Source organism: Pseudopipra pipra, unplaced genomic scaffold (assembly GCF_036250125.1).
Source record: "Pseudopipra pipra isolate bDixPip1 unplaced genomic scaffold, bDixPip1.hap1 HAP1_SCAFFOLD_54, whole genome shotgun sequence".
Classification (NCBI taxonomy): domain Eukaryota; kingdom Metazoa; phylum Chordata; class Aves; order Passeriformes; family Pipridae; genus Pseudopipra; species Pseudopipra pipra.
This window is the reverse complement of record NW_026991024.1, coordinates 15,767-41,566: the sequence shown is the minus strand read 5'-3', so window position 1 is coordinate 41,566 and position 25,800 is coordinate 15,767. Positions and strand designations below refer to the sequence as shown.

The following is a 25,800-nucleotide window of genomic DNA, read 5'->3' as shown; positions in this document are numbered from 1 at the left end:
GCGCCGCCGAGCGCCCCGCCCCGTCCCCACAGCGGGAAGCGGCGCGGCGAGACGGCGCTGCGGGCGCGGGGCGGGGGTCCGGGGCGGAGCGGAGGTCAGGCACCAGGAAAAACGCCTCTCTGAGGCGAGGGGGCCTCTCGCCGCCATCTTGAGTGTGGCCGGGCTAAGTTCCGGTCCTGGCGGCGCCCTCTTGAGTGTGGCCTCGGGGCGACTTCCGGGCCGGGGCCGCCATCTTTGTGTACGGCCTTGGAGGACTTCCGGTCATGGCGCCGCCATCTTTGTGTACGGCCTCGCAGCACTTCCGGTCCGGGTGGTGCGCCCTCCAAAACAGCCCGGTCGCTCTCTACTTCCGGTGCCCCGCTTTACCCGGACAACGACCCTCGCTAATTTCTGCGCTTTCGCCCCAAAAATCTTCACGTTATTCCCTCCGCGCACACCCCGGGAGAGACGGGAGACCGCAGCTCCCGCCGTGCCGCCGGAGCCGGCCCTCAAGTCGAGCGGGGAGCGCTGCAGCGGCACAGGAGCCACTGCGCATGCGTCGCCGCTTGCCCTCGCCCGCCCGCCCTCACTTACCTCGTGATCGCCGGCGTCTCGCTTACGACTGCGCAGGCGCCGCCGTCGCCACCTTGCCTGCCCCCCCCACACCGCCCGCCTTCGCTCGCTCTCGCTGCGCGCGCCTCGCCCGCTTTGCCCCGGCCCCTCCCTCACATTTCGCGGCACCCCCTCCGCTGCCTTTTCGGCTCCCCGCCCTTCCCCCGACCACCTTTTCGGGTCCCCTTCTCATACTTTAGGGGGGACCCCCAAGTCACGGGGCGGACGGCGGGGCGGGGCGGGGCGGGGCGAGGCGGGGAGTAAACCCCGGGGTGCCCAAGAAGCCCTGGTTTTCCCTTTCATTTCACTTGGCATTTTATTAGGGCCTTTTTACTTTGCTCGCTTTGATTTTTTTTCTTTCATTTTCCTTCTTTATTGCCTTAATTTTTTATTCTATTTATTTTTCATTTCATTTTCTTTTCTTTTCTTTCTCGTTTGCTTTTATTTTTTTTAGTTCTTAGTCCTCCAGAGAGCAACAAAGAACACTGAAGCTCCTCTGGGACAGACAAAGGCCCCCCTACCCTTCCCTTAGACACAACGCCTGCCAGGAGGGCCCCGCAAGCCCGCTCCGCTCCTGCCAGGCACTGGGGCTCACCCCCAGGGGAGCTTTGCCAGCACCCAGTGAAAATTAAAATTACAGCCTGGGCAGGAAATTCAAATTACAGGACGGCAGGACCGCTCCTGGCCAAGGCCACCGGTCCGTGCAAGTCAGACCACTGACCACCCGGGGCTGGGGACTTTCGGGGGCACGCTTCCAGCTTTTATTCTCCAGAGACTCCAGTTCTTCCTGGCACCCCTTGCTTCAGTCTTCCCCTGCTGCAAGAGGTCACTTTGTCTTTCGAGGGGACAGATTGCCAAAGCCCGGCCGGTCCATTCCCACGAGGAAAGAAAGGTAGCTTTGTCTCGGACAGGATGCTGAGGGGGGAGACACAAAATAAAAGTTTAACTTAAAACAACTGCCGAGAACAGAAAGCAATTCAAACATAAGGCAGACGAGGCTCGTGCAAAACCCATTTGACTTCAAAGGAGAATTATTTCCCTCTGCACCTAACAGAATGGCATTTTCCCCCAGGTCCTGCTTCCCATCCTCGAACAAAACACACTGACAAAATTTTTCACCATGCCAGTGGAGAGCTATTAGAGCACACTGCACAGGGAAGCCGAGCCTGCCCCTGGATCCCTGCAAGTGTTCCAGGCCAGGCTGGATGGGACCTGCAGCATACAGCCGGGGATGAGAGTGGAAGGTGCCCCTGCCCACGCAAGGCAGGGTGGCCTTTGAAGGTCCCCTTCAAACCAAATCGCTCTCTCATTCCCCTCCAAAATAACTCCCAAGAGACACAGCAACCAAAGCAGAGGGACTGCACTCCCAGCTTTTCTTACCTGCAGGCATACAGCACGTTGGACATAAAAGCCACAGGGTTAGTCCTGCCAGAGGTGTCCGGCACAGTGTCCACGGCGACCGAAGGCAAAGAGGCAGCCTGGGAACACGGAGTAAAAGGCACTTTAATTAGGAGTACACTGAGCAATAGCCAGGTCATTCACACAGCTTCACTCTCCAGTCACACAAAAAGCACTCACCGAGGCCTCAGTTAGGATGGTTCCTGACGCTGACCGGAGTGAACACCTCCCCGCAAGCCCGCTCCGCTCCTGCCAGGCACTGGGGCTCACCCCCAGGGGGGCTTTGCCAGCACCCAGTGGAAATTAAAATTACAGCCTGGGCAAAGGTGCTTCCCACAGGACCGCTCCTGGCCAAGGCCACCGCTCCGTGCAAGTCAGACCACTGACCACCCGGGGCTGGGGACTTTCGGGGCCATACTTCCAGCTTTTATTCTCCAGAGACTCCAGTTCTTCCTGGCACCCCTTGCTTCAGTCTTCCCCTGCTGCAAGAGGTCACTTTGTCTTTCGAGGGGACAGATTGCCAAAGCCCGGCCGGTCCATTCCCACGAGGAAAGAAAGGTAGCTTTGTCTCGGACAGGATGCTGAGGGGGGAGACACAAAATAAAAGTTTAATTTAAAACAACTGCCGAGAACAGAAAGCAATTCAAACATAAGGCAGACGAGGCTCGTGCAAAACCCAGTACATTTGACTTCAAAGGAGAATTATTTCCCTCTGCACCTAACAGAATGGCATTTTCCCCCAGGTCCTGCTTCCCATCCTCGAACAAAACACAATGACAACATTTTTCACCATGCCAGTGGAGAGCTATTAGAGAGCACTGCACAGGGAAGCCGAGGCTGCCCCTGGATCCCTGCAAGTGTTCCAGGCCAGGCTGGATGGGACCTGCAGCATCCAACCGGGGATGAGAGTGGAAGGTGCCCCTGCCCACGCAAGGCAGGGTGGCCTTTGAAGGTCCCCTTCAAACCAAATCGCTCTCTCATTCCCCTCCAAAATAACTCCCAAGAGACACAGCAACCAAAGCAGAGGGACTGCACTCCCAGCTTTTCTTACCTGCAGGCATACAGCACGTTGGACATAAAAGCCACAGGGTTAGTCCTGCCAGAGGTGTCCGGCACAGTGTCCACGGCGACCGAAGGGAAAGAGGCAGCCTGGGAACACGGAGTAAAAGGCACTTTAATTAGGAGTACACTGAGCAATAGCCAGGTCATTCACACAGCTTCACTCTCCAGTCACACAAAAAGCACTCACCGAGGCCTCAGTTAGGATGGTTCCTGACGCTGACCGGGTGAACACCTCCCCGCAAGCCCGCTCCGCTCCTGCCAGGCACTGGGGCTCACCCCCAGGGGGGCTTTGCCAGCACCCAGTGGAAATTAAAATTACAGCCTGGGCAGGAAATTAAAAGTACAGGCCGGTAGGACCGCTCCTGGCCAAGGCCACTGCTCCGTGCAAGTCAGACCACTGATCACCTGGGGCTGGGGACTTTCGGGGCCATACTTCCAGCTTTTATTCTCCAGAGACTCCAGTTCTTCCTGGCACCCCTTGCTTCAGTCTTCCCCTGTTGGAAGAGGTCACTTTGTCTTTCGAGGGGACAGATTGCCAAAGCCCGGCCGGTCCATTCCCACGAGGAAAGAAAGGTAGCTTTGTCTCGGACAGGATGCTGAGGGGGGAGACACAAAATAAAAGTTTAATTTAAAACAACTGCCGAGAATAGAAAGCAATTCAAACATAAGGCAGACGAGGCTCGTGCAAAACCCAGTACATTTGACTTCAAAGGAGAATTATTTCCCTCTGCACCTCAGAGAACGCAATTTTCACCCCGGTCCTGCTTCCCATCCTCGAACAAAACACACTGACAACATTTTTCACCATGCCAGTGGAGAGCTACTAGAGAGCACTGCACAGGGAAGCTGAGCCTGCCTCTGGATCCCTGCAAGTGTTCCAGGCCAGGCTGGATGGGACCTGCAGCATCCAACCGGGGATGAGAGTGGAAGGTGCCCCTGCCCACGCAAGGCAGGGTGGCCTTTGAAGGTCCCCTTCAAACCAAATCGCTCTCTCATTCCCCTCCGAAACAACTCCCAAAGAGACACAGCAACCAAAGCAGAGGGACTGCACTCCCAGCTTTTCTTACCTGCAGGTTCACAGCACAGCACGCTGGACGTAAAAGCCACGGTAGTTAGTCCTGCCAGAGGCGTCCGGCACAGTGTCCACGGCGACCGAAGGAAAAGAGGCAGCCTGGGAACACGGAGTAAAAGACACTGTCGTTAGGAGTACACCGAGCAACAGCCGGGTCATTCCCACAGGCAGCTTCGCTGTGCAGTCCCACAAAAAGCTCCGACTCCGGATTGAAGCTCGGAGAAGCCCGGCAGTGCCAAAACACTCCAGCTCTCCGCTTCCCAGCCCGCCCCGACCGCCGGGCGCCGCCTCGCAGTCGCCGCCTGGCGGACACGGCCGGGAACGGCACTGCAGCCGCGCGGCCCCCCCCCCTTGCGAGACCCGCGGCGCCTTTCGCGAGGACGGGCCTTTCTTCCCTAAAACCTGCCCTTCCCTAGGAAAAGCTGGGCAATTCACAGAGTTGCTGTTTTTATCCCGGCTTCCCAAAGGACTTCTCTCTCCCGGCGGCGGCGGCAGCGGCAGCAGCAACGCTCCCCGCGAAGCCCTGACCGAGGCTGGGAATTGACACACAACAAGCCAAGAGCACGAACTCGGCCCCAAAACACTCCCCAACAGACCAATTTACAGTCCCCTTTGCCTCCTCCCCCCCGCGCAGGCCCAGGCTTTGGGATTCCAAGGCAAAGCCCGAGAGGCCCAGAGAGCAGCAGCCCCTCAGCCCCAGCACGGCCTCCCCCGGGCTCCCCCGGCCGGGAACCGGCCTAGCCAGCCCCTGCTGTGCAGCACAGCAGGCGGGGGGATGACTTTTGGGACCCCTCCCTGGCCGCTGCAGAGCAATGCAGGCATCGGGGCCAAGTCCTGCCCGGCCCCCGGGCACTGCAGACAGTTCAGCCCCAGCAGCAGCAGCAGCAGCAGCGGGCTGTTCTGCCTCTTGCTCCCCTCTCATTTGGACCCCAACGGTGAGGAACAAGCCCCGGGCACAATCGGCACCGAGCAGCAAGGCCTGGGCTCGCCAGAGGCCCGGGCCTGCCTACTCCAGGCTCTGGGCTTTCTTTGCTTTCTTCCGCCGTAATTCTCCTGCCCCGGCAAGCGTTAAAAGACACACTGCCCGGGGAGACGTGCCCCGAAACAGCCATCAGTTCCAAGGCCAGAAAATCTCAGGGCCACACTTCGAAACCCTGCCGCGAGGCCCCCGGAGAAGCCAAGGGGAGCTGGGATTCCCTGCAGTCCCAGGGAAGCGAGGGGAAGGTGGCAAAGGGGCAGAGAGCAAACCCCCCCCCCCCCCAGCTGCTTCTCCCTGCAACCCCTCCGGCAGGCGCAGCTGCCCTGGGATTTCATGCCCCTTGTGTCTCTTGCGAGCTCAACGAGCGAACAAAGGGGTCCTGCAAGATCCGCTTCCTCTGTCCCTGAGGCGGCACAGACCCTCCCCGCGGGGGGGGTGCGATGCCAGGGCACATCCGAGCCCGGCCCTGCCGCCTGCCGCTCTCGCCGCCCCTTCTCCTGGCGGCGGCACGCAGGTGCGAGTGTCTCCGCAGAGGCGAGAAACCTGCCTGTCGCTTCCCCTGCCTGCAGGCCCCGCTGGCCGCGGGAGAGGCAGAAGAGCGGCCGCCGCCCCCCCGCCGGGCCCCCGCTTACCCCGGCGACGATCTCCTGCAGAGCCCGACGTCGGATCCGCCGCCGTGGGTCGCTTCCGGGGGGGGGGAGGCGGCGGCGCAGCCCCGACAGCATCTCCGGGGCACGGCGGGAGCGGAGCGGAGCGGGGCGGGCGGGCGGGAGGGCGGCGACCACCTGGGGTCCTGCGCCTGCGCGGCGCGCCGCGTCGCCGAGAGGGGGCTGCCGGCGCCGGTGCCTGCCGCCGCCCGCGAACCCGCCGCCCGCGCCCGGCGCCGCCGAGCGCCCCGCCCCGTCCCCACAGCGGGAAGCGGCGCGGCGAGACGGCGCTGCGGGCGCGGGGCGGGGGTCCGGGGCGGAGCGGAGGTCAGGCACCAGGAAAAACGCCTCTCTGAGGCGAGGGGGCCTCTTGCCGCCATCTTGAGTGTGGCCGGGCTAAGTTCCGGTCCTGGCGGCGCCCTCTTGAGTGTGGCCTCGGGGCGACTTCCGGGCCGGGGCCGCCATCTTTGTGTACGGCCTTGGAGGACTTCCGGTCATGGCGCCGCCATCTTTGTGTACGGCCTCGCAGCACTTCCGGTCCGGGTGGTGCGCCCTCCAAAACAGCCCGGTCGCTCTCTACTTCCGGTGCCCCGCTTTACCCGGACAACGACCCTCGCTAATTTCTGCGCTTTCGCCCCAAAAATCTTCACGTTATTCCCTCCGCGCACACCCCGGGAGAGACGGGAGACCGCAGCTCCCGCCGTGCCGCCGGAGCCGGCCCTCAAGTCGAGCGGGGAGCGCTGCAGCGGCACAGGAGCCACTGCGCATGCGTCGCCGCTTGCCCTCGCCCGCCCGCCCTCACTTACCTCGTGATCGCCGGCGTCTCGCTTACGACTGCGCAGGCGCCGCCGTCGCCACCTTGCCTGCCCCCCCCACACCGCCCGCCTTCGCTCGCTCTCGCTGCGCGCGCCTCGCCCGCTTTGCCCCGGCCCCTCCCTCACATTTCGCGGCACCCCCTCCGCTGCCTTTTCGGCTCCCCGCCCTTCCCCCGACCACCTTTTCGGGTCCCCTTCTCATACTTTAGGGGGGACCCCCAAGTCACGGGGCGGACGGCGGGGCGGGGCGGGGCGGGGCGAGGCGGGGAGTAAACCCCGGGGTGCCCAAGAAGCCCTGGTTTTCCCTTTCATTTCACTTGGCATTTTATTAGGGCCTTTTTACTTTGCTCGCTTTGATTTTTTTTCTTTCATTTTCCTTCTTTATTGCCTTAATTTTTTATTCTATTTATTTTTCATTTCATTTTCTTTTCTTTTCTTTCTCGTTTGCTTTTATTTTTTTTAGTTCTTAGTCCTCCAGAGAGCAACAAAGAACACTGAAGCTCCTCTGGGACAGACAAAGGCCCCCCTACCCTTCCCTTAGACACAACGCCTGCCAGGAGGGCCCCGCAAGCCCGCTCCGCTCCTGCCAGGCACTGGGGCTCACCCCCAGGGGAGCTTTGCCAGCACCCAGTGAAAATTAAAATTACAGCCTGGGCAGGAAATTCAAATTACAGGACGGCAGGACCGCTCCTGGCCAAGGCCACCGGTCCGTGCAAGTCAGACCACTGACCACCCGGGGCTGGGGACTTTCGGGGGCACGCTTCCAGCTTTTATTCTCCAGAGACTCCAGTTCTTCCTGGCACCCCTTGCTTCAGTCTTCCCCTGCTGCAAGAGGTCACTTTGTCTTTCGAGGGGACAGATTGCCAAAGCCCGGCCGGTCCATTCCCACGAGGAAAGAAAGGTAGCTTTGTCTCGGACAGGATGCTGAGGGGGGAGACACAAAATAAAAGTTTAACTTAAAACAACTGCCGAGAACAGAAAGCAATTCAAACATAAGGCAGACGAGGCTCGTGCAAAACCCATTTGACTTCAAAGGAGAATTATTTCCCTCTGCACCTAACAGAATGGCATTTTCCCCCAGGTCCTGCTTCCCATCCTCGAACAAAACACACTGACAAAATTTTTCACCATGCCAGTGGAGAGCTATTAGAGCACACTGCACAGGGAAGCCGAGCCTGCCCCTGGATCCCTGCAAGTGTTCCAGGCCAGGCTGGATGGGACCTGCAGCATACAGCCGGGGATGAGAGTGGAAGGTGCCCCTGCCCACGCAAGGCAGGGTGGCCTTTGAAGGTCCCCTTCAAACCAAATCGCTCTCTCATTCCCCTCCAAAATAACTCCCAAGAGACACAGCAACCAAAGCAGAGGGACTGCACTCCCAGCTTTTCTTACCTGCAGGCATACAGCACGTTGGACATAAAAGCCACAGGGTTAGTCCTGCCAGAGGTGTCCGGCACAGTGTCCACGGCGACCGAAGGGAAAGAGGCAGCCTGGGAACACGGAGTAAAAGGCACTTTAATTAGGAGTACACTGAGCAATAGCCAGGTCATTCACACAGCTTCACTCTCCAGTCACACAAAAAGCACTCACCGAGGCCTCAGTTAGGATGGTTCCTGACGCTGACCGGGTGAACACCTCCCCGCAAGCCCGCTCCGCTCCTGCCAGGCACTGGGGCTCACCCCCAGGGGGGCTTAGCACCCCTGGGGGTGAGCCCCAGATTACAGCCTGGGCAGGAAATTAAAAGTACAGGCCGGTAGGACCGCTCCTGGCCAAGGCCACCGCTCCGTGCAAGTCAGACCACTGACCACCCGGGGCTGGGGACTTTCGGGGCCATACTTCCAGCTTTTATTCTCCAGGGACTCCAGTTCTTCCTGGCACCCCTTGCTTCAGTCTTCCCCTGTTGGAAGAGGTCACTTTGTCTTTCGAGGGGACAGATTGCCAAAGCCCGGCCGGTCCATTCCCACGAGGAAAGAAAGGTAGCTTTGTCTCGGACAGGATGCTGAGGGGGGAGACACAAAATAAAAGTTTAATTTAAAACAACTGCCGAGAATAGAAAGCAATTCAAACATAAGGCAGACGAGGCTCGTGCAAAACCCAGTACATTTGACTTCAAAGGAGAATTATTTCCCTCTGCACCTAACAGAATGGCATTTTCCCCCAGGTCCTGCTTCCATCCTCGAACAAAACACGCTGACAACATTTTTCACCATGCCAGTGGAGAGCTACTAGAGCACACCGCACAGGGAAGCTGAGCCTGCCCCTGGATCCCTGCAAGTGTTCCAGGCCAGGCTGGATGGGACCTGCAGCATCCAACCAGGGATGAGAGTGGAAGGTGCCCCTGCCCACGGAAGACAGGGTGGCCTTTGAAGGTCCCCTTCAAACCAAATTTCCCCTCCAAAATAACTCCCAAAGAGACACAGCAACCAAAGCAGAGGGACTGCACTCCCAGCTTTTCTTACCTGCAGGCATACAGCACGTTGGACATAAAAGCCACAGGGTTCGTCCTGCCAGAGGTGTCCGGCACACACACGGCGACCGAAGGGAAAGAGGCAGCCTGGGAACACGGAGTAAAAGGCACTTTAATTAGGAGTACACTGAGCAATAGCCAGGTCATTCACACAGCTTCACTCTCCAGTCACACAAAAAGCACTCACCGAGGCCTCAGTTAGGATGGTTCCTGACGCTGACCGGGTGAACACCTCCCCGCAAGCCCGCTCCGCTCCTGCCAGGCACTGGGGCTCACCCCCAGGGGGGCTTTGCCAGCACCCAGTGGAAATTAAAATTACAGCCTGGGCAAAGGTGCTTCCCACAGGACCGCTCCTGGCCAAGGCCACCGGTCCGTGCAAGTCAGACCACTGACCACCCGGGGCTGGGGACTTTCGGGGCCATACTTCCAGCTTTTATTCTCCAGAGACTCCAGTTCTTCCTGGCACCCCTTGCTTCAGTCTTCCCCTGCTGCAAGAGGTCACTTTGTCTTTCGAGGGGACAGATTGCCAAAGCCCGGCCGGTCCATTCCCACGAGGAAAGAAAGGTAGCTTTGTCTCGGACAGGATGCTGAGGGGGGAGACACAAAATAAAAGTTTAATTTAAAACAACTGCCGAGAACAGAAAGCAATTCAAACATAAGGCAGACGAGGCTCGTGCAAAACCCAGTACATTTGACTTCAAAGGAGAATTATTTCCCTCTGCACCTAACAGAATGGCATTTTCCCCCAGGTCCTGCTTCCCATCCTCGAACAAAACACAATGACAACATTTTTCACCATGCCAGTGGAGAGCTATTAGAGAGCACTGCACAGGGAAGCCGAGGCTGCCCCTGGATCCCTGCAAGTGTTCCAGGCCAGGCTGGATGGGACCTGCAGCATCCAACCGGGGATGAGAGTGGAAGGTGCCCCTGCCCACGGAAGGCAGGGTGGCCTTTGAAGGTCCCCTTCAAACCAAATCGCTCTCTCATTCCCCTCCAAAATAACTCCCAAGAGACACAGCAACCAAAGCAGAGGGACTGCACTCCCAGCTTTTCTTACCTGCAGGCATACAGCACGTTGGACATAAAAGCCACAGGGTTAGTCCTGCCAGAGGTGTCCGGCACAGTGTCCACGGCGACCGAAGGGAAAGAGGCAGCCTGGGAACACGGAGTAAAAGGCACTTTAATTAGGAGTACACTGAGCAATAGCCAGGTCATTCACACAGCTTCACTCTCCAGTCACACAAAAAGCACTCACCGAGGCCTCAGTTAGGATGGTTCCTGACGCTGACCGGGTGAACACCTCCCCGCAAGCCCGCTCCGCTCCTGCCAGGCACTGGGGCTCACCCCCAGGGGGGCTTTGCCAGCACCCAGTGGAAATTAAAATTACAGCCTGGGCAGGAAATTAAAAGTACAGGCCGGTAGGACCGCTCCTGGCCAAGGCCACTGCTCCGTGCAAGTCAGACCACTGATCACCTGGGGCTGGGGACTTTCGGGGCCATACTTCCAGCTTTTATTCTCCAGAGACTCCAGTTCTTCCTGGCACCCCTTGCTTCAGTCTTCCCCTGTTGGAAGAGGTCACTTTGTCTTTCGAGGGGACAGATTGCCAAAGCCCGGCCGGTCCATTCCCACGAGGAAAGAAAGGTAGCTTTGTCTCGGACAGGATGCTGAGGGGGGAGACACAAAATAAAAGTTTAATTTAAAACAACTGCCGAGAATAGAAAGCAATTCAAACATAAGGCAGACGAGGCTCGTGCAAAACCCAGTACATTTGACTTCAAAGGAGAATTATTTCCCTCTGCACCTCAGAGAACGCAATTTTCACCCCGGTCCTGCTTCCCATCCTCGAACAAAACACACTGACAACATTTTTCACCATGCCAGTGGAGAGCTACTAGAGAGCACTGCACAGGGAAGCTGAGCCTGCCTCTGGATCCCTGCAAGTGTTCCAGGCCAGGCTGGATGGGACCTGCAGCATCCAACCGGGGATGAGAGTGGAAGGTGCCCCTGCCCACGCAAGGCAGGGTGGCCTTTGAAGGTCCCCTTCAAACCAAATCGCTCTCTCATTCCCCTCCGAAACAACTCCCAAAGAGACACAGCAACCAAAGCAGAGGGACTGCACTCCCAGCTTTTCTTACCTGCAGGTTCACAGCACAGCACGCTGGACGTAAAAGCCACGGTAGTTAGTCCTGCCAGAGGCGTCCGGCACAGTGTCCACGGCGACCGAAGGAAAAGAGGCAGCCTGGGAACACGGAGTAAAAGACACTGTCGTTAGGAGTACACCGAGCAACAGCCGGGTCATTCCCACAGGCAGCTTCGCTGTGCAGTCCCACAAAAAGCTCCGACTCCGGATTGAAGCTCGGAGAAGCCCGGCAGTGCCAAAACACTCCAGCTCTCCGCTTCCCAGCCCGCCCCGACCGCCGGGCGCCGCCTCGCAGTCGCCGCCTGGCGGACACGGCCGGGAACGGCACTGCAGCCGCGCGGCCCCCCCCTTGCGAGACCCGCGGCGCCTTTCGCGAGGACGGGCCTTTCTTCCCTAAAACCTGCCCTTCCCTAGGAAAAGCTGGGCAATTCACAGAGTTGCTGTTTTTATCCCGGCTTCCCAAAGGACTTCTCTCTCCCGGCGGCGGCGGCAGCGGCAGCAGCAACGCTCCCCGCGAAGCCCTGACCGAGGCTGGGAATTGACACACAACAAGCCAAGAGCACGAACTCGGCCCCAAAACACTCCCCAACAGACCAATTTACAGTCCCCTTTGCCTCCTCCCCCCCGCGCAGGCCCAGGCTTTGGGATTCCAAGGCAAAGCCCGAGAGGCCCAGAGAGCAGCAGCCCCTCAGCCCCAGCACGGCCTCCCCCGGGCTCCCCCGGCCGGGAACCGGCCTAGCCAGCCCCTGCTGTGCAGCACAGCAGGCGGGGGGATGACTTTTGGGACCCCTCCCTGGCCGCTGCAGAGCAATGCAGGCATCGGGGCCAAGTCCTGCCCGGCCCCCGGGCACTGCAGACAGTTCAGCCCCAGCAGCAGCAGCAGCAGCAGCGGGCTGTTCTGCCTCTTGCTCCCCTCTCATTTGGACCCCAACGGTGAGGAACAAGCCCCGGGCACAATCGGCACCGAGCAGCAAGGCCTGGGCTCGCCAGAGGCCCGGGCCTGCCTACTCCAGGCTCTGGGCTTTCTTTGCTTTCTTCCGCCGTAATTCTCCTGCCCCGGCAAGCGTTAAAAGACACACTGCCCGGGGAGACGTGCCCCGAAACAGCCATCAGTTCCAAGGCCAGAAAATCTCAGGGCCACACTTCGAAACCCTGCCGCGAGGCCCCCGGAGAAGCCAAGGGGAGCTGGGATTCCCTGCAGTCCCAGGGAAGCGAGGGGAAGGTGGCAAAGGGGCAGAGAGCAAACCCCCCCCCCCCCCAGCTGCTTCTCCCTGCAACCCCTCCGGCAGGCGCAGCTGCCCTGGGATTTCATGCCCCTTGTGTCTCTTGCGAGCTCAACGAGCGAACAAAGGGGTCCTGCAAGATCCGCTTCCTCTGTCCCTGAGGCGGCACAGACCCTCCCCGCGGGGGGGGTGCGATGCCAGGGCACATCCGAGCCCGGCCCTGCCGCCTGCCGCTCTCGCCGCCCCTTCTCCTGGCGGCGGCACGCAGGTGCGAGTGTCTCCGCAGAGGCGAGAAACCTGCCTGTCGCTTCCCCTGCCTGCAGGCCCCGCTGGCCGCGGGAGAGGCAGAAGAGCGGCCGCCGCCCCCCCGCCGGGCCCCCGCTTACCCCGGCGACGATCTCCTGCAGAGCCCGACGTCGGATCCGCCGCCGTGGGTCGCTTCCGGGGGGGGGGAGGCGGCGGCGCAGCCCCGACAGCATCTCCGGGGCACGGCGGGAGCGGAGCGGAGCGGGGCGGGCGGGCGGGAGGGCGGCGACCACCTGGGGTCCTGCGCCTGCGCGGCGCGCCGCGTCGCCGAGAGGGGGCTGCCGGCGCCGGTGCCTGCCGCCGCCCGCGAACCCGCCGCCCGCGCCCGGCGCCGCCGAGCGCCCCGCCCCGTCCCCACAGCGGGAAGCGGCGCGGCGAGACGGCGCTGCGGGCGCGGGGCGGGGGTCCGGGGCGGAGCGGAGGTCAGGCACCAGGAAAAACGCCTCTCTGAGGCGAGGGGGCCTCTCGCCGCCATCTTGAGTGTGGCCGGGCTAAGTTCCGGTCCTGGCGGCGCCCTCTTGAGTGTGGCCTCGGGGCGACTTCCGGGCCGGGGCCGCCATCTTTGTGTACGGCCTTGGAGGACTTCCGGTCATGGCGCCGCCATCTTTGTGTACGGCCTCGCAGCACTTCCGGTCCGGGTGGTGCGCCCTCCAAAACAGCCCGGTCGCTCTCTACTTCCGGTGCCCCGCTTTACCCGGACAACGACCCTCGCTAATTTCTGCGCTTTCGCCCCAAAAATCTTCACGTTATTCCCCCCGCGCACACCCCGGGAGAGACGGGAGACCGCAGCTCCCGCCGTGCCGCCGGAGCCGGCCCTCAAGTCGAGCGGGGAGCGCTGCAGCGGCACAGGAGCCACTGCGCATGCGTCGCCGCTTGCCCTCGCCCGCCCGCCCTCACTTACCTCGTGATCGCCGGCGTCTCGCTTACGACTGCGCAGGCGCCGCCGTCGCCACCTTGCCTGCCCCCCCCACACCGCCCGCCTTCGCTCGCTCTCGCTGCGCGCGCCTCGCCCGCTTTGCCCCGGCCCCTCCCTCACATTTCGCGGCACCCCCTCCGCTGCCTTTTCGGCTCCCCGCCCTTCCCCCGACCACCTTTTCGGGTCCCCTTCTCATACTTTAGGGGGGACCCCCAAGTCACGGGGCGGACGGCGGGGCGGGGCGGGGCGGGGCGAGGCGGGGAGTAAACCCCGGGGTGCCCAAGAAGCCCTGGTTTTCCCTTTCATTTCACTTGGCATTTTATTAGGGCCTTTTTACTTTGCTCGCTTTGATTTTTTTTCTTTCATTTTCCTTCTTTATTGCCTTAATTTTTTATTCTATTTATTTTTCATTTCATTTTCTTTTCTTTTCTTTCTCGTTTGCTTTTATTTTTTTTAGTTCTTAGTCCTCCAGAGAGCAACAAAGAACACTGAAGCTCCTCTGGGACAGACAAAGGCCCCCCTACCCTTCCCTTAGACACAACGCCTGCCAGGAGGGCCCCGCAAGCCCGCTCCGCTCCTGCCAGGCACTGGGGCTCACCCCCAGGGGAGCTTTGCCAGCACCCAGTGAAAATTAAAATTACAGCCTGGGCAGGAAATTCAAATTACAGGACGGCAGGACCGCTCCTGGCCAAGGCCACCGGTCCGTGCAAGTCAGACCACTGACCACCCGGGGCTGGGGACTTTCGGGGGCACGCTTCCAGCTTTTATTCTCCAGAGACTCCAGTTCTTCCTGGCACCCCTTGCTTCAGTCTTCCCCTGCTGCAAGAGGTCACTTTGTCTTTCGAGGGGACAGATTGCCAAAGCCCGGCCGGTCCATTCCCACGAGGAAAGAAAGGTAGCTTTGTCTCGGACAGGATGCTGAGGGGGGAGACACAAAATAAAAGTTTAACTTAAAACAACTGCCGAGAACAGAAAGCAATTCAAACATAAGGCAGACGAGGCTCGTGCAAAACCCATTTGACTTCAAAGGAGAATTATTTCCCTCTGCACCTAACAGAATGGCATTTTCCCCCAGGTCCTGCTTCCCATCCTCGAACAAAACACACTGACAAAATTTTTCACCATGCCAGTGGAGAGCTATTAGAGCACACTGCACAGGGAAGCCGAGCCTGCCCCTGGATCCCTGCAAGTGTTCCAGGCCAGGCTGGATGGGACCTGCAGCATACAGCCGGGGATGAGAGTGGAAGGTGCCCCTGCCCACGCAAGGCAGGGTGGCCTTTGAAGGTCCCCTTCAAACCAAATCGCTCTCTCATTCCCCTCCAAAATAACTCCCAAGAGACACAGCAACCAAAGCAGAGGGACTGCACTCCCAGCTTTTCTTACCTGCAGGCATACAGCACGTTGGACATAAAAGCCACAGGGTTAGTCCTGCCAGAGGTGTCCGGCACAGTGTCCACGGCGACCGAAGGGAAAGAGGCAGCCTGGGAACACGGAGTAAAAGGCACTTTAATTAGGAGTACACTGAGCAATAGCCAGGTCATTCACACAGCTTCACTCTCCAGTCACACAAAAAGCACTCACCGAGGCCTCAGTTAGGATGGTTCCTGACGCTGACCGGGTGAACACCTCCCCGCAAGCCCGCTCCGCTCCTGCCAGGCACTGGGGCTCACCCCCAGGGGGGCTTTGCCAGCACCCAGTGGAAATTAAAATTACAGCCTGGGCAGGAAATTAAAAGTACAGGCCGGTAGGACCGCTCCTGGCCAAGGCCACCGCTCCGTGCAAGTCAGACCACTGACCACCCGGGGCTGGGGACTTTCGGGGCCATACTTCCAGCTTTTATTCTCCAGGGACTCCAGTTCTTCCTGGCACCCCTTGCTTCAGTCTTCCCCTGTTGGAAGAGGTCACTTTGTCTTTCGAGGGGACAGATTGCCAAAGCCCGGCCGGTCCATTCCCACGAGGAAAGAAAGGTAGCTTTGTCTCGGACAGGATGCTGAGGGGGGAGACACAAAATAAAAGTTTAATTTAAAACAACTGCCGAGAATAGAAAGCAATTCAAACATAAGGCAGACGAGGCTCGTGCAAAACCCAGTACATTTGACTTCAAAGGAGAATTATTTCCCTCTGCACCTAACAGAATGGCATTTTCCCCCAGGTCCTGCTTCCCATCCTCGAACAAAACACGCTGACAACATTTTTCACCATGCCAGTGGAGAGCTACTAGAGCACACCGCACAGGGAAGCTGAGCCTGCCCCTGGATCCCTGCAAGTGTTCCAGGCCAGGCTGGATGGGACCTGCAGCATCCAACCAGGGATGAGAGTGGAAGGTGCCCCTGCCCACGGAAGACAGGGTGGCCTTTGAAGGTCCCCTTCAAACCAAATTTCCCCTCCAAAATAACTCCCAAAGAGACACAGCAACCAAAGCAGAGGGACTGCACTCCCAGCTTTTCTTACCTGCAGGCATACAGCACGTTGGACATAAAAGCCACAGGGTTCGTCCTGCCAGAGGTGTCCGGCACACACACGGCGACCGAAGGGAAAGAGGCAGCCTGGGAACACGGAGTAAAAGGCACTTTAATTAGGAGTACACTGAGCAATAGCCAGGTCATTCACACAGCTTCACTGTCCAGTCACACAAAAAGCACTCACCGAGGCCTCAGTTAGGATGGTTCCTGACGCTGACCGGGTGAACACCTCCCCGCAAGCCCGCTCCGCTCCTGCCAGGCACTGGGGCTCACCCCCAGGGGGGCTTTGCCAGCACCCAGTGGAAATTAAAATTACAGCCTGGGCAAAGGTGCTTCCCACAGGACCGCTCCTGGCCAAGGCCACCGGTCCGTGCAAGTCAGACCACTGACCACCCGGGGCTGGGGACTTTCGGGGCCATACTTCCAGCTTTTATTCTCCAGAGACTCCAGTTCTTCCTGGCACCCCTTGCTTCAGTCTTCCCCTGCTGCAAGAGGTCACTTTGTCTTTCGAGGGGACAGATTGCCAAAGCCCGGCCGGTCCATTCCCACGAGGAAAGAAAGGTAGCTTTGTCTCGGACAGGATGCTGAGGGGGGAGACACAAAATAAAAGTTTAATTTAAAACAACTGCCGAGAACAGAAAGCAATTCAAACATAAGGCAGACGAGGCTCGTGCAAAACCCAGTACATTTGACTTCAAAGGAGAATTATTTCCCTCTGCACCTAACAGAATGGCATTTTCCCCCAGGTCCTGCTTCCCATCCTCGAACAAAACACAATGACAACATTTTTCACCATGCCAGTGGAGAGCTATTAGAGAGCACTGCACAGGGAAGCCGAGGCTGCCCCTGGATCCCTGCAAGTGTTCCAGGCCAGGCTGGATGGGACCTGCAGCATCCAACCAGGGATGAGAGTGGAAGGTGCCCCTGCCCACGCAAGGCAGGGTGGCCTTTGAAGGTCCCCTTCAAACCAAATCGCTCTCTCATTCCCCTCCAAAATAACTCCCAAGAGACACAGCAACCAAAGCAGAGGGACTGCACTCCCAGCTTTTCTTACCTGCAGGCATACAGCACGTTGGACATAAAAGCCACAGGGTTAGTCCTGCCAGAGGTGTCCGGCACAGTGTCCACGGCGACCGAAGGGAAAGAGGCAGCCTGGGAACACGGAGTAAAAGGCACTTTAATTAGGAGTACACTGAGCAATAGCCAGGTCATTCACACAGCTTCACTCTCCAGTCACACAAAAAGCACTCACCGAGGCCTCAGTTAGGATGGTTCCTGACGCTGACCGGGTGAACACCTCCCCGCAAGCCCGCTCCGCTCCTGCCGGGCACTGGGGCTCACCCCCAGGGGGGCTTTGCCAGCACCCAGTGGAAATTAAAATTACAGCCTGGGCAGGAAATTAAAAGTACAGGCCGGTAGGACCGCTCCTGGCCAAGGCCACTGCTCCGTGCAAGTCAGACCACTGATCACCTGGGGCTGGGGACTTTCGGGGCCATACTTCCAGCTTTTATTCTCCAGAGACTCCAGTTCTTCCTGGCACCCCTTGCTTCAGTCTTCCCCTGTTGGAAGAGGTCACTTTGTCTTTCGAGGGGACAGATTGCCAAAGCCCGGCCGGTCCATTCCCACGAGGAAAGAAAGGTAGCTTTGTCTCGGACAGGATGCTGAGGGGGGAGACACAAAATAAAAGTTTAATTTAAAACAACTGCCGAGAATAGAAAGCAATTCAAACATAAGGCAGACGAGGCTCGTGCAAAACCCAGTACATTTGACTTCAAAGGAGAATTATTTCCCTCTGCACCTCAGAGAACGCAATTTTCACCCCGGTCCTGCTTCCCATCCTCGAACAAAACACACTGACAACATTTTTCACCATGCCAGTGGAGAGCTACTAGAGAGCACTGCACAGGGAAGCTGAGCCTGCCTCTGGATCCCTGCAAGTGTTCCAGGCCAGGCTGGATGGGACCTGCAGCATCCAACCGGGGATGAGAGTGGAAGGTGCCCCTGCCCACGCAAGGCAGGGTGGCCTTTGAAGGTCCCCTTCAAACCAAATCGCTCTCTCATTCCCCTCCGAAACAACTCCCAAAGAGACACAGCAACCAAAGCAGAGGGACTGCACTCCCAGCTTTTCTTACCTGCAGGTTCACAGCACAGCACGCTGGACGTAAAAGCCACGGTAGTTAGTCCTGCCAGAGGCGTCCGGCACAGTGTCCACGGCGACCGAAGGAAAAGAGGCAGCCTGGGAACACGGAGTAAAAGACACTGTCGTTAGGAGTACACCGAGCAACAGCCGGGTCATTCCCACAGGCAGCTTCGCTGTGCAGTCCCACAAAAAGCTCCGACTCCGGATTGAAGCTCGGAGAAGCCCGGCAGTGCCAAAACACTCCAGCTCTCCGCTTCCCAGCCCGCCCCGACCGCCGGGCGCCGCCTCGCAGTCGCCGCCTGGCGGACACGGCCGGGAACGGCACTGCAGCCGCGCGGCCCCCCCCTTGCGAGACCCGCGGCGCCTTTCGCGAGGACGGGCCTTTCTTCCCTAAAACCTGCCCTTCCCTAGGAAAAGCTGGGCAATTCACAGAGTTGCTGTTTTTATCCCGGCTTCCCAAAGGACTTCTCTCTCCCGGCGGCGGCGGCAGCGGCAGCAGCAACGCTCCCCGCGAAGCCCTGACCGAGGCTGGGAATTGACACACAACAAGCCAAGAGCACGAACTCGGCCCCAAAACACTCCCCAACAGACCAATTTACAGTCCCCTTTGCCTCCTCCCCCCCGCGCAGGCCCAGGCTTTGGGATTCCAAGGCAAAGCCCGAGAGGCCCAGAGAGCAGCAGCCCCTCAGCCCCAGCACGGCCTCCCCCGGGCTCCCCCGGCCGGGAACCGGCCTAGCCAGCCCCTGCTGTGCAGCACAGCAGGCGGGGGGATGACTTTTGGGACCCCTCCCTGGCCGCTGCAGAGCAATGCAGGCATCGGGGCCAAGTCCTGCCCGGCCCCCGGGCACTGCAGACAGTTCAGCCCCAGCAGCAGCAGCAGCAGCAGCGGGCTGTTCTGCCTCTTGCTCCCCTCTCATTTGGACCCCAACGGTGAGGAACAAGCCCCGGGCACAATCGGCACCGAGCAGCAAGGCCTGGGCTCGCCAGAGGCCCGGGCCTGCCTACTCCAGGCTCTGGGCTTTCTTTGCTTTCTTCCGCCGTAATTCTCCTGCCCCGGCAAGCGTTAAAAGACACACTGCCCGGGGAGACGTGCCCCGAAACAGCCATCAGTTCCAAGGCCAGAAAATCTCAGGGCCACACTTCGAAACCCTGCCGCGAGGCCCCCGGAGAAGCCAAGGGGAGCTGGGATTCCCTGCAGTCCCAGGGAAGCGAGGGGAAGGTGGCAAAGGGGCAGAGAGCAAACCCCCCCCCCCCCCAGCTGCTTCTCCCTGCAACCCCTCCGGCAGGCGCAGCTGCCCTGGGATTTCATGCCCCTTGTGTCTCTTGCGAGCTCAACGAGCGAACAAAGGGGTCCTGCAAGATCCGCTTCCTCTGTCCCTGAGGCGGCACAGACCCTCCCCGCGGGGGGGGTGCGATGCCAGGGCACATCCGAGCCCGGCCCTGCCGCCTGCCGCTCTCGCCGCCCCTTCTCCTGGCGGCGGCACGCAGGTGCGAGTGTCTCCGCAGAGGCGAGAAACCTGCCTGTCGCTTCCCCTGCCTGCAGGCCCCGCTGGCCGCGGGAGAGGCAGAAGAGCGGCCGCCGCCCCCCCGCCGGGCCCCCGCTTACCCCGGCGACGATCTCCTGCAGAGCCCGACGTCGGATCCGCCGCCGTGGGTCGCTTCCGGGGGGGGGAGGCGGCGGCGCAGCCCCGACAGCATCTCCGGGGCACGGCGGGAGCGGAGCGGAGCGGAGCGGAGCGGAGCGGGGCGGGCGGGCGGGAGGGCGGCGACCACCTGGGATCCTGCGCCTGCGCGGCGCGCCGCGTCGCCGAGAGGGGGCTGCCGGCGCCGGTGCCTGCCGCCGCCCGCGAACCCGCCGCCCGCGCCCGGCGCCGCCGAGCGCCCCGCCCCGTCCCCACAGCGGGAAGCGGCGCGGCGAGACGGCGCTGCGGGCGCGGGGCGGGGGTCCGGGGCGGAGCGGAGGTCAGGCACCAGGAAAAACGCCTCTCTGAGGCGAGGGGGCCTCTCGCCGCCATCTTGAGTGTGGCCGGGCTAAGTTCCGGTCCTGGCGGCGCCATCTTGAGTGTGGCCTCGGGGCGACTTCCGGGCCGGGGCCGCCATCTTTGTGTACGGCCTTGGAGGACTTCCGGTCATGGCGCCGCCATCTTTGTGTACGGCCTCGCAGCACTTCCGGTCCGGGTGGTGCGCCCTCCAAAACAGCCCGGTCGCTCTCTACTTCCGGTGCCCCGCTTTACCCGGACAACGACCCTCGCTAATTTCTGCGCTTTCGCCCCAAAAATCTTCACGTTATTCCCCCCGCGCACACCCCGGGAGAGACGGGAGACCGCAGCTCCCGCCGTGCCGCCGGAGCCGGCCCTCAAGTCGAGCGGGGAGCGCTGCAGCGGCACAGGAGCCACTGCGCATGCGTCGCCGCTTGCCCTCGCCCGCCCGCCCTCACTTACCTCGTGATCGCCGGCGTCTCGCTTACGACTGCGCAGGCGCCGCCGTCGCCACCTTGCCTGCCCCCCCCACACCGCCCGCCTTCGCTCGCTCTCGCTGCGCGCGCCTCGCCCGCTTTGCCCCGGCCCCTCCCTCACATTTCGCGGCACCCCCTCCGCTGCCTTTTCGGCTCCCCGCCCTTCCCCCGACCACCTTTTCGGGTCCCCTTCTCATACTTTAGGGGGGACCCCCAAGTCACGGGGCGGGGCGGGGCGGGGAGTAAACCCCGGGGTGCCCAAGAAGCCCTGGTTTTCCCTTTCATTTCACTTGGCATTTTATTAGGGCCTTTTTACTTTGCTCGCTTTGATTTTTTTTCTTTCATTTTCCTTCTTTATTGCCTTAATTTTTTATTCTATTTATTTTTCATTTCATTTTCTTTTCTTTTCTTTCTCGTTTGCTTTTATTTCTTTTAGTTCTTAGTCCTCCAGAGAGCAACAAAGAACACTGAAGCTCCTCTGGGACAGACAAAGGCCCCCCTACCCTTCCCTTAGACACAACGCCTGCCAGGAGGGCCCCGCAAGCCCGCTCCGCTCCTGCCAGGCACTGGGGCTCACCCCCAGGGGAGCTTTGCCAGCACCCAGTGGAAATTAAAATTACAGCCTGGGCAGGAAATTCAAATTACAGGACGGCAGGACCGCTCCTGGCCAGGGCCACCGCTCCGTGCAAGTCAGACCACTGACCACCCGGGGCTGGGGACTTTCGGGGGCACGCTTCCAGCTTTTATTCTCCAGAGACTCCAGTTCTTCCTGGCACCCCTTGCCAGAAAGTCTTCCCCCCCCCATTCACGGAAATCACCACAAAAACTGACCCAGAACTCACCAAAATCTCCCAAAAATGACCCAAAACTGACCCAAATCATCACTGAAAATGGCCAGAAACTGAGCCAAATTTCCCTCAAAAATAACCAGAAACTGACAAAAAGTAACCCCAAAAAATGACCAGACATTCACCCAAATCAACCCAAAAAGTGACCCAAAACTGAAAAAAATTAACCCTCAAAAATGACCAGAAACTGACCAAATCACCACAAAAAATGACCAGAAACTGACACAAAATGACTCCAAAAAATGACCCAGAACTCACCCAAATCTCTCCAATGACCAGAAACTGACTAAAATCTCCCAAAAAATGACCACAAACTGACCAAAATCACCCAAAAAAGGACGAGAAACTCACCCAAATCACCCCAAAACTTTATCCAAAAGTCACCCAAATCATCCCAAAAACTGAAAAAAAATGACCAAAATCTCCCCAAAAATACTCAAAAACTGACCAAAATCTCCCCAAAAATTGACCCAAAACACCCAAATCACCCCCAAAAATGACGAGAAACTGACCAAAATCTCCCCAAAAACTGACTCAAATTACCCCAAAACTGATGCAATTCACCCCAAAAATTGATCCACAACTGACCCAAAACTGCCCAAATCACCCCAAAAACTAACTCCAAATTGGCCCAAAATCTGAGCCAAAAAATGCAAAAAAAAACCCCCAAAACTGACCCAAAATGACACAGAATCACCCTAAAAACTTACCAGAAACTGACCCAAAATCACCCCCAAAAATGACCCAAAACGCACTCAAATCTCCCCTGAAAATGACCCAAAACTGACACAAATCTCCCCAAAAAATGACTCAGAACTCACCCAAATCTCCCCAAAAATTGACCAGAAACTGATGCAAAATTACCCCCAAAAATGACCCAGAACTCACCCGAATCTCCCAAAAAACTGTCCCAAAAGTCAGCCAAATCTCCCTAAAAAATGTCCAGAAACTGACTCAAATCTCCCCAAAAAAAGGTCAAAAATTCACACAAATCTCGCCAAAAAATGACCCAAAACTCACCCAAAATTACCTCTCAAAACGACCCAAAAATGACCCAGAATTACCCCCCAAAATGACCCAGAACTCACCGAAATCTCCCAAAAAAATGACAAGAAACTGACTCAAAATTACCCCACAAAAATTGACCCAAAAGTCAGCCAAATCTCCCCAAAAAATGACCCAAAAGTCAGCCAAATCTCCCCAAAAAATGACCAGAAACTGACCCAAATCTCCCCCAAAAATGGGCAGAAATTCACACAAATCTCCCCAAAAAATAACCAGAAACTGACACAAATCTCCCAAAAAAATGACCAGAAACTGACCCAAAATTCTCCCCAAAAATGACCCAGAACTCACCCAAATCTCCCCAAAAAAACAACCCCAAACTATCCCAAATATCTCCAAAAATATGACTCAAAACTCACCAAAATCACCCCAAAAAATGACCAGAAAGTAACCCAAATCTCCCTGAAAAATGACCAGAAACTGACATAAAATAACCGCTAAAGATGACCTCCAACTCATCCAAATCTTCAAAAAATGAGCAGAAACTGACCCAAATCACCTCAAAAAATGACCTGAAACTCACCCAAATCTCCCCAAAATATGATCCAAAACTGACAGAATCACCCCAAAAATGAGCAGAACATCACCCAAATCACCCCAAAACTGACCCAAAACTGACAAAAAATAACCCACAAAAATGACCCAAAACTGACTCAAATGTCCTCAAAAAATGACCAGAAACTCAAAACAAATCTCCCCCCAAAAATGACCAGAAACTGACCCAAATCTGCCCAAAGAATGACCAGAACTTACCAAAATAACCCCAGAAAATGACCCAAAACTGACCCAAATCTCCCCAAAAAATGACCCAAGTCTCCAAAATCATCCCCAAAAAATGACGCAAATCTCACCCAAGTCTCCCCAAAAATGACCAGAAACTCACAAAAAAATAACCCCAAGAAATGACCAGAAACTCACCCAGATCACCCCAAAAATGCCCCAAACTTTATTTCTTTTCTTAGGAACAAATCCCTCCCTTTGCTCCCCTCTGGCCCCACACGGCCCCAGTTCAGCTCTCAGGGAGTTCTGGATCTGGGCAGCGACTGCTCTGCCTCTGCTGGGGCGGCAGCAGCTCCTCTCAAGGGCATGGGAGGGACCCCAGAGCCCCGAGAGGGACCCCCAGACCCATTATAGGGACCCAGAGCCCCTACAGAGACCCCTGACCCATTATAGGGACCCCAGAGCCATTATAGGGACCCAGATTCCCTACAGAGCCCCCAGAGCCCTCCAGAGCCCTCCAGAGCCCCTTGCTGGGTCCCAGCAGCTCTTCTCCCCCCCCAAACCCACCTTTCTGGCTGCAGCTGCTTTTCTTCTCTGGCTCCCCCTTCCTTCCCCAGGGAGGTTTTCCTTGTTCTTGGGCTCCAGCTGCAGCTCAAGGGCAAAGCTGCAACTACAATTCCCCTTTGGGTTTTCACCCAAAAAACAGAGGCTTGGGCCAAACTCTGCCCAGGCACTCGCTGAACACAAGACATCAAACAGAGCACACAGAATAAAATGCATCAAACTCTCAATCATGTTACAATGACTGTCCACCCCAGTCTAGCACTGACATTAAAAACATCCAACCAATCAGAAAGACCTCCAACCATCCCTCAGATAGAGAAAAGCACACCAGGAACAAATGCAAAAAGAACAATTCCAAACAATGCTCAATTAAATAACCATGGACTGATATAAAACATGTTTAATGAACTTAAACCACTTCACTTCTTCCCATTGTCCTCTATCAGCAATTAACCTTATTTAAGTTCTCCTTTTAACACTTCATTCAAACTGACTGAGAAGCAAATGGTTTGAACCAAACTCCATAACTTGATGACTTCAGGGTCTGTGCTCCTTGACTTTTGCTGAAGGTGTTTGGAACCCAGGCTTTGTTCTGGAGCTTTTCCCCAACCTAAAAACCCTTCTGCAGATGGGACTCCCTTCCCTCAGGGTTCGGTGTCCTCTGGTTTTCCTGAAGGCTGGGGGGGATCTGGGAGCCAAATCCCAAGGGCTCCAGCCCAACTCTGCACACACACACACATTTCCAGCTGCTCACATCTCACGGGGCCACCACCACTCAGCACATTGCACCCAAACACCCCTCTGAGCTCATGGCACTGGGTTTGAGGGACTAAGGAATGATCAGGCTGCTGGTTTGCCCTCAGAGGAGTAAGATCCAACGATGCATTTCTATTTTCATGAAAATATAACCTGTAAAACACAAACATATTTCTGCTTCATGTGCAATTTAAAATTCAAAGACATAGAAACATTCCTCTAGTTCAAAGGGAAATACACACTCCTATTTCTAAAGCCAAACACACATTTCCCCATGCTAATGGGGTTGGGACTTCAAAGAGAACCTGGCAGTAGTCCCTGCAAAAAACTGAAGAACTGTCAAAATACAAACCCTCTCCTTTTCCCCCGTTTGTGCTGCAGCTCCAACCAATTTGGGCTATTTAGGTAAACAACTTCCCAAACCAGTTGGTAAGGTTATCTCCTGAGCTGGCTTTCCTCACTCCCCCCTTTGTTTTAGTAGTTTATTCACAGGAAAATCATCTCTTTCTAAATGTGTAACAGTCCAAATTTCACTTGAAACAACTGTAAGAATGTCTTCAAAACACAGCTGGCACTTCAAAGGTGTATAAAATTTAAGACAAATGGCAAATAAAATAAGTACTGAGTGATACCAAAACCACACTGAGCTTAGGATGTGCTTAAAAACCAGAGTCCACTTCCAAGTGAAGCTGTTGCTGCTCCCCTCCCTGGGCACTGTTCAAGGAAGGCCCAGCACAGGAAACAAGAAGTACCACAGGCTCTTTTTAAACATCAAAGCTGCAGTTCTGGATTATCCCCACCAGGACAGTCCCTGGAAATGGAATTCAGTAACAGCTTTTAGGCACTCTCAGATTCACATTTATTGCAACAGTTCATGACTTTCTTTCTTAAATCATATCTCAGGATTTCCCTGAATTATTACAGTGGAGGAAAAACAACAAACCTTCTCCTAACAGGAACCAGCCAAGCCAATGGAGAAGCAAAGCTGCCAGTGTGAGCCCAGCAGAGCTCTCAGCTGCCCCGGGGCATCTGCCTGGGCACTGCAGATTTGGGAGCTCAGAGCTGGCTCTCCCTGCCAGGCCGTGGGGGGAGGGGGGAGCAGAGAAAGGGCAGGAACACCTTTGGCCTAAGATGCTGCTCTCTTGAAATCAGCAGGTGCTGGGGACCAGGGCAGAGT

The 25,800-nt window shown here is 57.5% G+C and overlaps 2 long non-coding RNA genes across 2 annotated transcripts in view; one reads left to right on the top strand and one right to left on the bottom strand.

Moving 5' to 3' along the window:
- LOC135408637 (uncharacterized) overlaps window positions 1-22,879 on the top strand; it is an 89,771-nt gene extending 66,892 nt beyond the window's left edge. Inside the window, exon 2 of the long non-coding RNA XR_010427740.1 lies at window positions 22,705-22,879. This is a non-coding gene — a long non-coding RNA (uncharacterized LOC135408637). The remainder of the gene's footprint in view (window positions 1-22,704) is intronic.
- Window positions 1-25,800, bottom strand: part of LOC135408630 (uncharacterized) — a 154,986-nt gene that overhangs the window by 119,057 nt on the left and 10,129 nt on the right. The window lies entirely within an intron of this gene.